Source organism: Lissotriton helveticus, chromosome 2_1 (genome assembly GCF_964261635.1).
Source record: "Lissotriton helveticus chromosome 2_1, aLisHel1.1, whole genome shotgun sequence".
Lineage (NCBI taxonomy): Eukaryota > Metazoa > Chordata > Amphibia > Caudata > Salamandridae > Lissotriton > Lissotriton helveticus.
Window position 1 is genome coordinate 253,007,938 of NC_136059.1, and position 12,412 is coordinate 253,020,349.

The 12,412-nt window shown below is 41.5% G+C and overlaps 1 long non-coding RNA gene across 1 annotated transcript; it reads right to left on the reverse strand.

Annotated features, from left to right (window-relative positions):
- Positions 1 to 633: 633 nt before the first annotated feature.
- Positions 634 to 1,655, reverse strand: LOC144819304 (uncharacterized). The gene is made up of 5 exons (XR_013607279.1): positions 1,621 to 1,655; positions 1,440 to 1,532; positions 1,261 to 1,355; positions 1,119 to 1,175; positions 634 to 1,024 (listed from the first exon to the last, which is right to left on the reverse strand). It is a non-coding gene; the product is annotated as an uncharacterized LOC144819304 (long non-coding RNA).
- Positions 1,656 to 12,412: the final 10,757 nt, after the last annotated feature.

The following is a 12,412-nucleotide window of genomic DNA, read 5'->3' on the forward strand; positions in this document are numbered from 1 at the left end:
TGTGAGACGTGCTAGCGCATAAAGTAACTACTGCCCACCTTGTTTAGGACCAAGTGAGTGTCCTGTCTGAAGGCCTTTAAGAAAATAATGCCTTGAGACTGTAATTAAAACCTAGGGCATAACAACACATGTAATAGGGGGTGTCCACATGGGAGGTTACAAAAAGAGACAGAGTGGTACTAAGGAGGGACTACAAAACCTATTGACCAATGAAAAAACACCAATTACAAAGGACAGGGACAGGAGCCAATTAAAAATATGAACGGGAAGTAGGCTGAGCTTTATGCACATATCCTGAATACAGCATGTCTCAAAAAGACAGCGCAAGCGCTGCTTAGGCGGGACCTTAAAAGGGAGCATGATTTCAACAAAATTGGCAATAAATGTGCCCTCCTGTTTTCATATGCAGATGACACAGTGTTATTGGCAAGGACAGCCATGAGTTTGCAGAAATCCTTTGATGCTTTTACTGATTTTATTTAAAAAAACAAGGAGTCAGGTCCTGGGACATGTAGTTGGTTGGACCATAGGCAAACATTATGAAAATACAAATTACCAACTACACACTTCTCTAAATCCTCTTATTTAAGGAAAAAACCCAGTGATACTTCTAGGTTAATTGGGTATATTTTATTCGTACCCCTTTATTCTATTGTTTTAATTTTTTTTTCGTTGTTTTCATGTGTGAAAAGGTCACTGAACATTTAATCAATTTGCACATAAATACAATACATTTCTAGAACATATACGGTAAACAACATTTATATATACACAAAAGCTTCAAATTCATACAGCGTGTTTGCTACTCACACTTCCTTTAAGACAAAAAATCACGTTTGGACTAAAGGAAACAACAACCAAATATGAAAAGAGTTTTTCAAAATAGTTTTTTAACACATAGACCATAAATCAATTCTTTGGTCTATTGAGCAATTGATGTCTATTTCCTTTAAATGCCGACGCGTTTTGAACCCGATGATGTCACTTCTCAGGTTCTCCTCAGGGCTCTGTCTTTTAAGTTTATCTAAAAGTGTGTATAAAACAAAAAAAGTTTTTATTTTTAATTGACTTTATTTTCTCCTGTTTCCTTTTTAAAATCCAATTATCACTCTTTTTACCTGTTTTCCAGCAGTCGCCGGTCCGCAAGTATTAGGCTGATTATCTTGGTCTTTTACCTATAACCAAGGTGGGACAAATTGTCATTCTCAATTCCCTATGACAGTCAGACAGCATCTATGCACAAGCTGCATCTTTACATACCTCAGTGTGCCTGTTTATTGCCTTGACGCTCTTCACTTATTATCCTATTTATTTCTTTCTAAAGATGGTGCTCATCTTTTAATGTTGTCCGCAACCTAGAGGTGACAAAACGCTAATGTCATTCTCTAATGTGTTTTGCTCAAACTCATTCTCTAGCGTTCACTCTACTTGGGGCATACCTGGTGAGTTCTGATTCTCTCTCGTATTCTGCACCAACTGTGCTTTTATGTCCTCAAACGTCTATTTCCACTTTTCACCGAGTGGCAGTTTACCTGTGTTAAAAAAAGGTCGGATTTGGGTTAAATGTATTTGGGACATGGAATTATCCACAAAAGACCACCCGTTTCGTAGGCGTCCTACCTGCTTGTTACCGCGGCGTTCCCGAGACTGCTGCATAAATCAAAGGATGTCACAGCCATCGTGAGATGTGTATTTAAACGCAGCCGCGCATCGTTCACACTAGCGCGATCAATGGCGGCCATCTTTTAGTGGGTAATTATTAATGATAGAAAGTATGTTTTGTATTAAAACTGAGCCGTTTATCGGAATTGCGCCCCAATATTTTTATAATCCTCATTTCTAAATCTGTTTGGTGGAAAGAAAACCGTTACAACAGCCACTGTGTGTAATTGATCACTCTGGGACTTCAGTGGCCATCTTGGAGTGTGTTGCTGGTACCTAGTATTCATCCTCACTCTAGGTTTAATGTATGTGATCCTAGTTCATATCGTTTTACAGTCTTGATATTTCAGACAGCGAGTTTAAACCAGTCAGTGCACTATTGAATTTAAGTATCAAGTACGCCTCTTTCTGTAACAGGGTCTTGTCAGGGTCCATCATAGTTCTAGATTGTTGGAGACTGAACAATATCGACCACTTGAAATCATTTTCATCGTGGTTGCTTTCCACAAAATGTTCGACCATCGGGGCAGTTAAAACTTTATTCTTTATCCGCGACTTGTGTTGGGTGATACGTATATTGGCTTGTTGAGTTGTTTTGCCAATATAGATTTTGGAACATGGACAGACAATCACATACACAACATTGCGTGTTTTGCAATTTGAGAAACACAAATGTTTCCACCTTACAGTTCCATGTTGGAATTCCTTCCCTTCTATTGTGTTACCACATGCCACACAACTGCCGCATCGGTGGTGTCCTTCAATGGGTTTCATCCCCCACTGGGACAGTAGGTCACTTTTAGGTTTTGGTAATGCTATGTCTGCTCGCACAATTTGTTGGCCTATGCTTCAATTTCTCTTGTACGCAAAAAGCGGACGAGGAAATGGGCAGTCCAGATTTTCTAATAGGTGCCAATTTTTTAGGACCGTCTGTCTAAATTTGTTGGTATCGGGCCCAAATTTCGTCACGCAGACTAGTCTGTCCAATTCAGGTTTAACTTTGGTCTGTAGACGACATTCCCGAGGTGTACGGAGAGATATCTGACTACGAGCAACATGCTGAAACATTCTGTGAGGAACTGAAAAACAGAGGTTACCCCCGCAAATTGTTAAAGCATTCATTTAAGAGGGCACAATTTACACCTCGGGAATGCCTTCTACAGACCAAAGTTAAACCTGAATTGGACAGACTAGGCTGTGTGACGACATTTGGGCCCGATACCAACAAATTTAGACAGACGGTCCTAAAAAATTGGCACCTATTAGAAAATCTGGACTGCCCATTTCCTCGTCCGCTTTTTGCGTACAAGAGAAATAGAAGTATAGGCCAACAAATTGTGCGAGCAGACATAGCATTACCGAAACCTAAAAGTGACCTAATGTCCCAGTGGGGGGTGAAACCCATTGAAGGACACCACAGATGCGGCAGTTGTGCGGCATGTGGTAACACAATAGAAGGGAAAGGAATTCCAACATGGAACTGTAAGGTGGAATCATTTGTGTTTCTCAAATTGCAAAACACGCAATGTCGTGTATGTGATTGTCTGTCCATGTTCCAAAATCTATATTGGCAAAACAACTCAGCAAGCCAATATACGTATCACCCAACACAAGTCACGGATAAAGAATAAAGTTTTAACTGCCCCGACGGTCGAACATTTTGTGGAAAGCAACCATGATGAAAATGATTTCAAGTGGTCGATATTGTTCAGTCTGGAACAATCTAGAACTATGATGGACCCTGACAAGACCCTGTTACAGAAAGAGGCGTACTTGATACTTAAATTCAATAGTGCACTGACTGGTTTAAACTCGCTGTCTGAAATATCAAGACTGTAAAACGATATGAACTAGGATCACATACATTAAACCTAGAGTGAGGATGAATACTAGGTACCAGCAACACACTCCAAGATGGCCACTGAAGTCCCAGAGTGATCAATTACACACAGTGGCTGTTGTAACGGTTTTCTTTCCACCAAACAGATTTAGAAATGAGGATTATATAAATATTGGGGCGCAATTCCGATAAACGGCTCAGTTTTAATACAAAATATACTTTCTATCATTAATAATTACTCACTAAAAGATGGCCGCCATTGATCGCGCTAGTGTGAACGATATGCGGCTGCGTTTAAATACACATCTCACGATGGCTGTGACATCCTTTGATTGATGCAGCAGTCTCGGGAACGCCGCGGTAACAAGCAGGTAGGACGCCTATGAAACGGGTGGTCTTTTGTGGATAATTCCATGTCCCAAATACATTTAAGCCAAATCCGACTTTTTTTGTACACAGGTAAACTGCCACTCGGTGAAAAGTGGAAATAGCCGTTTGAGGACATAAAAGCACAGTTGGTGCAGAATACGAGGGAGAATCAGAACTCACCAGGTATGCCCCAAGTTGAGTGAACGCTAGAGAATGAGTTTGAGCAAAACACATTAGAGAATGACATTAGCGTTTTGTCACCTGTAGGTTGCGGACAACATTAAAAGATGAGCACCATCTTTAGAAAGAAATAAACAGGATAATAAGTGAAGAGCGTCAAGGCAATAAACAGGCACACTGAGGTATGTAAAGATGCAGCTTGTGCATAGATGCTGTCTGACTGTCATAGGGAATTGAGAATGACAATTTGTCCCACCTTGGTTATAGGTAAAAGACCAAGATAATCAGCCTAATACTTGCGGACCGGCGACTGCTGGAAAACAGGTAAAAAGAGTGATAATTGGATTTTAAAAAGGAGAGAGGAGCAAATAAAGTCAATTAAAAACAAAAACTTTTTTTGTTTTATACACACTTTTAGATAAACTTAAAAGACAGAGCCCTGAGGAGAACCTGAGAATTGACATCATCGGGTTCGAAACGCGTCGGCATTTAAAGGAAATAGACATCAATTGCTCAATAGACCAAAGAATTGATTTATGGTCTATGTGCTGAAAAACTATTTTGAAAAACTCTTTTCATATTTGGTTGTTGTTTCCTTTAGTCCAAACGTGATTTTTTGTCTTAAAGGAAGTGTGAGTAGCACACACGCTGTATGAATTTGAAGCTTTTCTGTATATATAAATGTTGTTTATCGTATATGTTCTAGAAATGTATTGTATTTATGTGCAAATTGTTTAAATGTTCAGTGTCCAATTCACACATGAAAACAAAGAAAAAAAATTAAAACAATAGAATAAAGGGGTACGAATAAAATATACCCAATTAACCTAGAAATATCACTGGGTTTTTTCCTTAAATAAGAGGATTTAGAGAAGTTTACTGATTTTATGACATCTCTTGATTTAAAAGTAAATTTTTACTAAATCATATATTATGATATGTGGACCACAGACTACAAAAACAAAACTTTTCTTGTCAAGGGATAGGAGATAGAATAAGTCAGCCGTAAGAGATCGAAGAGTAGCAGGCTGCTCCAGGCCCACCTGGACCAGCCAGCCTAATTACCAAAACTGCTTATCGAAAGAGATCGAAGAGTATCGTGCCCCACCGGGCCTGCGTGGATCAGCCATCCTAATGACCACAACAACCTCTTATCATATGAGATCAAAAAGTAGCATGCTCCACCAGGCTTATCTGGACCAGCCATCCCAATTGCCACAACAGCTTATCGTAGTAGATCGAAGAGCAGCATGCTCCACCAGGCCTACCTGGATCAGCCATCCTAATGACAACAACCGCTTAACGTATGAGATCGAAGAATAGTGTGCCTCACCAGGCCCACAGCTCAAATGCCACTGGTGAGCGTATTAGAGCCAGGCCGGTGTCCTTGTCCTCTTATCTCTCCCTTCCTTACATCCTGAGAGGTGCAGCTGGATAGTGTACTTAACTCAATGTCCAAAAGCCTGTATTTATTTATACATTTCCCACACTGAGAAGGCACTTTAAATGATACAAGTGCACATTTATCTACAATCTTAGTCTATAACGTGGAAGCACGCTCTGTGCGGCCTCGGGGGCCTCTTTGTTTTGCCAGTTTGTTTTATTTCTTTCATTTTGCTACTGGGATTTTGAAGGTTATTTGTGCTTGGATACCTGTGTGTTAGTCTCTGTGCATCGGTGTCTGTATCTCTATTGTTCTCTGTGCTTGGATGCCTGTGTGTTAGTCTGTGTGCATTGGTATCTCTAGGTCTATTGTTCTCTGTGCTTGGGTGCCTGTGTATTAGTCTGTGTGCAGTGGTGTCTCTATGTCTATTGTTCTGAGTGCTTGGATGCCTGTGTGTTAGTCTGTGTGCATTGAAGCGTGTGTGTATATTGTTCTCTGTGCTTGTGCGGTGGTCTGCGTGGATTGCAGTTTGTATGTCTATTGTTCTCTTTGCTTGGTGACTGTATGTGTAACAGGTGAAATGTTGATATTAAAGACTGTTCTAGTGCTGGGAGGTCTTTGGGTAACCACAATCCATGTGCATCGGTGTCTATCTGTTAGTGTGTGTACATTGGAACGTGTGTGTCTCTTGGCCTATATTCAAGGGTGTGTGTGTGTATGCTAGTGTGTGTGCAAGGGTTTCTGTATGCCTACTGATCTGTGTGCATGGAGTCTGTGTATGTGCTAGTCTGTCATGGGTGCCTGTATGTGGACTGTGTACATGAGTCTTTCTGTGTTTATTTCTCTGGGTGCCTGCATTCATTATGGTCACCTGTGCACATGTGTGCCCAAATGCCCCATCGTCCTGTGTGCACCGGTGTCTGTATGTATGCTGGTTAATGTGCAAGGGTACTGGTATGTTTCTCTGCCTCTATGCATGTATGTGTTGGTCTCTGTGTATGGGTGGCCGTTTGTTTCTGTGTGTACATGTGTGTGTGATCTATGTGGGTACCACAGGTGGGCATGTGCCACATACAGGAAGTGGGAGGCCAGATGACCTCTGTGCATACTGGGAGAACTTTACAGAGGGGCAGATCGGAGATTCATCAATGAACCATTTAGCGTAAGCTTTAATCGGCTATAAAAAACGCGAGCCAATGTATTTATAACACCCGAGAATCTAGGGTGCTAAAAGTGAAGCTGGTGAATGCACGATCCCCTTCCCAGGCCTCCACGGCCCCCCGTGGGGGTTGCGCCCCACAGATTGATGACCTCTGCTCTAAGCTAAAATTTACAAGAAAGGTATTTTAATGCATTATTATGAAAATGGATGAATCAATGAGTTGAATACAAAGCTGATTCCCACAACCACATTTCTTTTACCCTCAATGAATATCGTACATTTTACTTGAGTGATTGTGAACAAGGACATATGCAGTCCGCTCAGCAAGTTCAATGAAATCATTTGACTGGGCATAAAGGTCTTGTGCATTCAACGAGTTGTTTTAAAAATGTGTACAAATGTATAAAATGGAGATTCATTGTGATTTGCATGCTTGGGTTGGACCCCATCCTGGTCACCAATGTAGAAATGTATAGAAAAACATAGATGATGCTCAAGATGATTGTTTAACCCTTGGTGTCTAATCCCTTCCCATTGCCCTGCTTGCAGATACTGGTCCTTCCTTGAATGTTGCATGCTGTAACCCTTCGCAGGAGTTCAGTGTTCTGTGTGGCATATGCATGTTCTGATGGATACCACAAAGCTCTTATCAATTGCCACTTTAACATACAAAGCCACCCATTCCCCTAGAAGTCATCTTCTGCCTTCCACCCCAACACTCCTATGACTTTCTGTCCTAATACCTTTCTTCCAGATAATACACATCCTCTGCTTAAGAACTCTGGACTCCCAGCAATACTGATAGGAGATCCACCTAATTTTTAGGCCTGGGCAAAGTTCGCAGAGTTCTACTATGTGGAACACCGCAAAGTGACAAAAAAAAATCTGCGGAGTTCCTCAAGCTCTGGAGTGCGGTGCAAACTGCTGTTCGTGCTGATCTCTCTGCCGCTCGGGTAGAAATCCTACCCGAGCTGCAGATCACGCTCGCCAACTTACCAGTGGCAATCACGAGCGGGAAAGCTGGTATTTCTGCCGCTCAGGTAGAAATTCTACCCGAGCGGCAGCTTGCACCCTCCAACTTACCGTTGGTGATCGCAAAACGGGAAAAACATTTCTTGCACTTCGCGAGCTCCGCAGAGCATGGAGTGCAGAAAACTCTGAAAACTCTGCAAACGGATCAGAGTTCACCACCCAGCGTTACTAATTTTCTTTGCCTTTCGTTCATGATGGGGTGTCTTAGATGAAAGACAGACAAACATGAACAGAATGATGACATAAATGAGCCTATGGAACGATTATTGGTATATACAAAGGCTCATTTGTAGACATTCATTGCAAAAACGTGAGTTGCAAATGTGTGAATTTTGTTTGTTGCAATGGTGCAAATTCACCTTTGCCCTAAGTGCAAAAGCCTAATTTCATGACTCCTTGTCTACTTTTTGTGTTTCTGCTAAAAGCCATCAGACTCTTGTACTTGGGCAGGACGAATTTTGACAACCTGAAAAGCTGTATGACAATTTCATTCTGGTAAAAAAGCGAAAATTATGTTCAGCTAATTAGTAGTGGGAGTTGAATTGTAAAGACCTAGAGGTGAAGATCAGCTAACAATTAGAAAGTGTGTTTAATGCTACTTCTACATTAGAACCACAGTAGCACATTAATATAGTGTGCTATAGCATGTGATTGTTACATGTGATTGCCACCAGCAGTCACTTTAAGGAGACAGGGCTTATCTTGTACCATCAAACGTTCACCCACAGCAAAGAGAGAAAGGTAGGGGAAGTAGAAAAAAGAAGAGAAAGAAAAATCGTGACAAAGGGAGGAAGAAGAAACAAAACATAACCAGAAAGAGGGAAATAAAGAGACAGGAAGTGTACAGAGGTGGAAGAAAGAGGCATGAGATGGGATCAAGACGAAACAGAATTTATATTTACAACCCAGGAAATTCGACAGAGCAGCAGTGGGCTCCTAAAAAAACCTTGAGTCCCTGAACTTACTGTTTTTTTATCATTTAACACTGGCTATTGTTGTGGCATTCACAATGAAACATTATTTTGAACTAAGCAAAAGATTGCTGTTATTGCTTCTAGGCATTAAGTCTAACCTGTAATGAGTTGAACAGTCATGAAGGCAGCATGGGCTGTCTGAGATAGGATAGGAAGGCTCTCAAAATGCACTATTGTCTCCTTTACTCTTGTCACTTCCCTAAGTGCTGCTGCCTGTGAAGCTGCTCACCCATGTCGAGGCTAAAACTGTGTTTGTTGTAAATTGTGTTGCATACTCATGTGAGCTCCCCAGGCAGCTGAACAGGGTTATTTCCCTATTGTGTCTAGATTCCTTCACACTTCCCATTAGCATGCGATAGGCCGTGTTGTCACATCTCATCAGAGCTCACATTTTTCTGTTCTTATAAACAATTCATCTCATGCTGGCAAGAAAGTTGTACTGAAGCCCTTCCTGGAGTGAGCTGTGCTCAGCAGTTCCGCTGCCTGCCTTCTTTATTAGAAGCTCAGAAACATTGCATCAAATACTAAATTAAGAAACACAATGAAAAGTAAGACAGGGCAAGAGTTTGTTGTGTTTAAATTCTCTGGATGTCCCTCATGATATTTTCTCTGTGTTGCGCTTTACCTATTCATTTTCAACAATGGACACGATTTGGATAGTATAAATATTTTTGGGGGGAAAACGAGCATGTGTTTTTACTTTCTCATTTGACACAGGTTGGTGAGCTGCATACATAATAATAATGTCCTGATTCACAAAGGTAACTTAAACTTTTGAGTATGTTTTAAAGTTTTGAGTAAATTTACTATTATTTGGTATTCACTAACTGCAGTTTTGTAGTAACTTCTACTTTTGTGGTAACTTCCACTTTGGTAGTAAGTTCAGTGCTACACATGGACGACCACTGATACTGCAAGACCCTCCCATTAACATAAATTATTAAATAGTAAAAAATATAAATTAGTGTTAAAATATAAAAATAGTGCATATGTATAATTTACTGATAAAATATTTGATTACCTAGTTGTGTTATTTACTATTAATAAATAGGATTACATTAAAATTGTTTGGCAATATATGTAATTAAATATTTCTTTTGCCAGTGGAAGAGGCGGATATCACAGCCAACTGTGTGTTTGGGGAAATGAGTAGTGCCTTCTACCTCAACCACACCAAACTGGTGCTAGCACCAGTTCTCCATCCCACTGGGATTGTGTCAAGCTTGCTACACTTAGCCCAGGGATCAAACGTCCTCGCCCATGTCATATTTGCCATTTAACTGTGAATGGGCAGGCATGAAGTTTCTGAACCTCCCCAACTGCTCATTATGCACTGAGATGAGTCACACCACACACTTAAATGTACCTGCCAAAAGGCATTAGCCAATATCTGTTCTGGAAGCAGTTTTCACACCTCATTAATGGGAATGTACCGGAAAAGGGTAGCTGCTGGCAAACTAATGCTAATCAGCCCACTGTAGCTTCAGGCAAGCAAAGTGATGATTGCTGTATATTTATCAATGTATCAAAAATACAACTTCACCATTTAACTGTATTCTTAATAAATGCTAAAATCAGTGGTTGAGTCATTTCTGTAGCTCCTATCAAAATATTATTTAAATTAATCTTTAGTTTTCCTCAGCTACAGCCCTTTACAGTGAAAATAATCTTTAAAGGCTAGTCATTGTAGGATGATAGCAACATGAAATTCTTGCATTTTACACTAGTTACCTGAGTAGGCCTGGTTATGGTAACTCAGTTAACATTAAAACATGGGTCCTTTCGTGTGAAAAATTGGCATTTTGACAGGTTTGTTTGCAGGCCTAAAAAGATGCTGCAGTAAGGCTATACAGGTATGCCTACAGCCCTGTTTTCTTTGTCAGCTACAACCATTGTATGGTAATTTAGTTAGACTTTATAGGCACTTGACTCAATATGTTTCGCGCACCTTGTTGGGACAACCAGCAAGAGTTGGCCTAACTGGCAAGCCTGTTGATTGCAGTGCATACAATAGGTCTTGTGATTGTTCACTCAGTTATTGGCAAAATTCCCACTAACCGTAAGGAAATTCTATTTTGGATTGCTCAAACAATTGACCAAATTGAAGCTGTATTTCCCCTTACTGGACCATAAGACAAGCACAGAATTTTGACTATGTGCTTCCCCCATAGAATGATTCCCTCTATAGGTGAGTGTAACACTTAGGGGACAGTCTTTGCCTCTGTTTATACCATCAGTCATGTCACTCCACCCATGTCAGTCTTGCCAGACCTGTTAAAACAAATACCGAACAAACTAGGGGCAGCTGCTGCCCTGGATTTGGGGATGGAACGAATGGGAAACTTTCCTGTTGTGTCTACAATGATTCTGTGTAGCATTAAACACAATGCTTGTCTGACGTGAAGATAAAAAAGAGGAAAAACCTCATCAGTATGAAGCCCCATTTCAAAAAAAGAAAGTTGTGGCAATAACCGCTGCAGGACTTGGCCTATTTGTCTAAAGTTCTCTAAACCTTTTGCTTTCCCCCTAGACCATTTTCCTGACATAGAGTTGCCAATTTAGATGCTTGGGTACCTTGCCACTGCTGATCAGTGTAAACGTACAAGTGTTCCCTGTGTAAAGTGTAATGGTAATTGGTTGGCCATGATTGGTATGTTTGCCTTACTAGTAAAGTACCTAGGGATGTGCATTGTGGTTGCCAGGGCTAGTAATGGAAAGGTGCGCGGAGAATGGAACTTAGGCCTGCAGTGTAAGGCCTGCGCGCAATTTGCTAAGTTAGCATGGTGTCCTGACAAGTGCAACCACTCGTCAGTCCTTACTTTCCATTTTGCATACACAGTGGGCACCCCTGTGGTAGGGCTCGGGTAACCCCTGGCAGGGTGCAGTGTAAGTAAAAGGCAGGACATACACTGAGGTGTGTGCTATGTCCTGACAGTGAAAAACACTCATTTCATTTTTCACTGGTGAAAGGACATCCTGCCCATAGGACAGAATGGGGGAATCTGGGTATTGTGTTTTGTTAGCCTAGTTTCCCATAAGTTTCAAATGGAGAGGTGAAGTTTAGTATGTATGAACTCACAGTGTCATAACACATCTTTCTATGAAAGTGGTTTCGTCACTTTGTGTTCAGAAACCACTCTTTTAGAAAGTGGTTGAGTCTTGTGCTTTAAGCATTTCTGTGTGTCTTTGCTGAATGTGGATTGACTGTCTGGATCAGAGAGGTGAGAGGAGCTGGGGGAGGTCTTGACCCAGGGAGGGGTTGAGATGGCACCAGGCTGACCTGCATCTGAAGAGTAGGGGGAGGAGAAGCCCCGGGAGGTGAAGAGGCCTCGGCTGCTGCTATAAAACAATTGGCCCATCTCCTGCTGAGTGATTAAGGATCCAGACCCCGAGTATCAAATGGAGAAAGGTGACACTAGGAGGGACACACCCAGAACTGATTTAGGCAGGGGTCATGGACCCCTGAGCACAACGAACTTCCAAGACATTTAGGGGTATAGCTATGAGAGCTGAGACACCTGAACGTTGGAATAGAAATGGATTGAGACTGAAAAGGCTTGGACCCATTTCGTGGTCAAGAGGAACCTCTGCTAAGAAAGGAACAACTGAAGAGACTGCTGGGAAGGACCGACCCTTGCTTCGTGATCTGGGGTTGGTCAGTAGTTTGCTGTTTTAACCGTAGAAGAGGCTGTTGGGACTGTGCTTTGTTCGCTGGGTCCCCCTGCTTGAAGAAAACTGTGCTTTGTGCTGTGTCTTGTTACCCCAAGGGCCGAGGTGAGCTGGCTCCCTGTTTGGAAACACAGGAACTT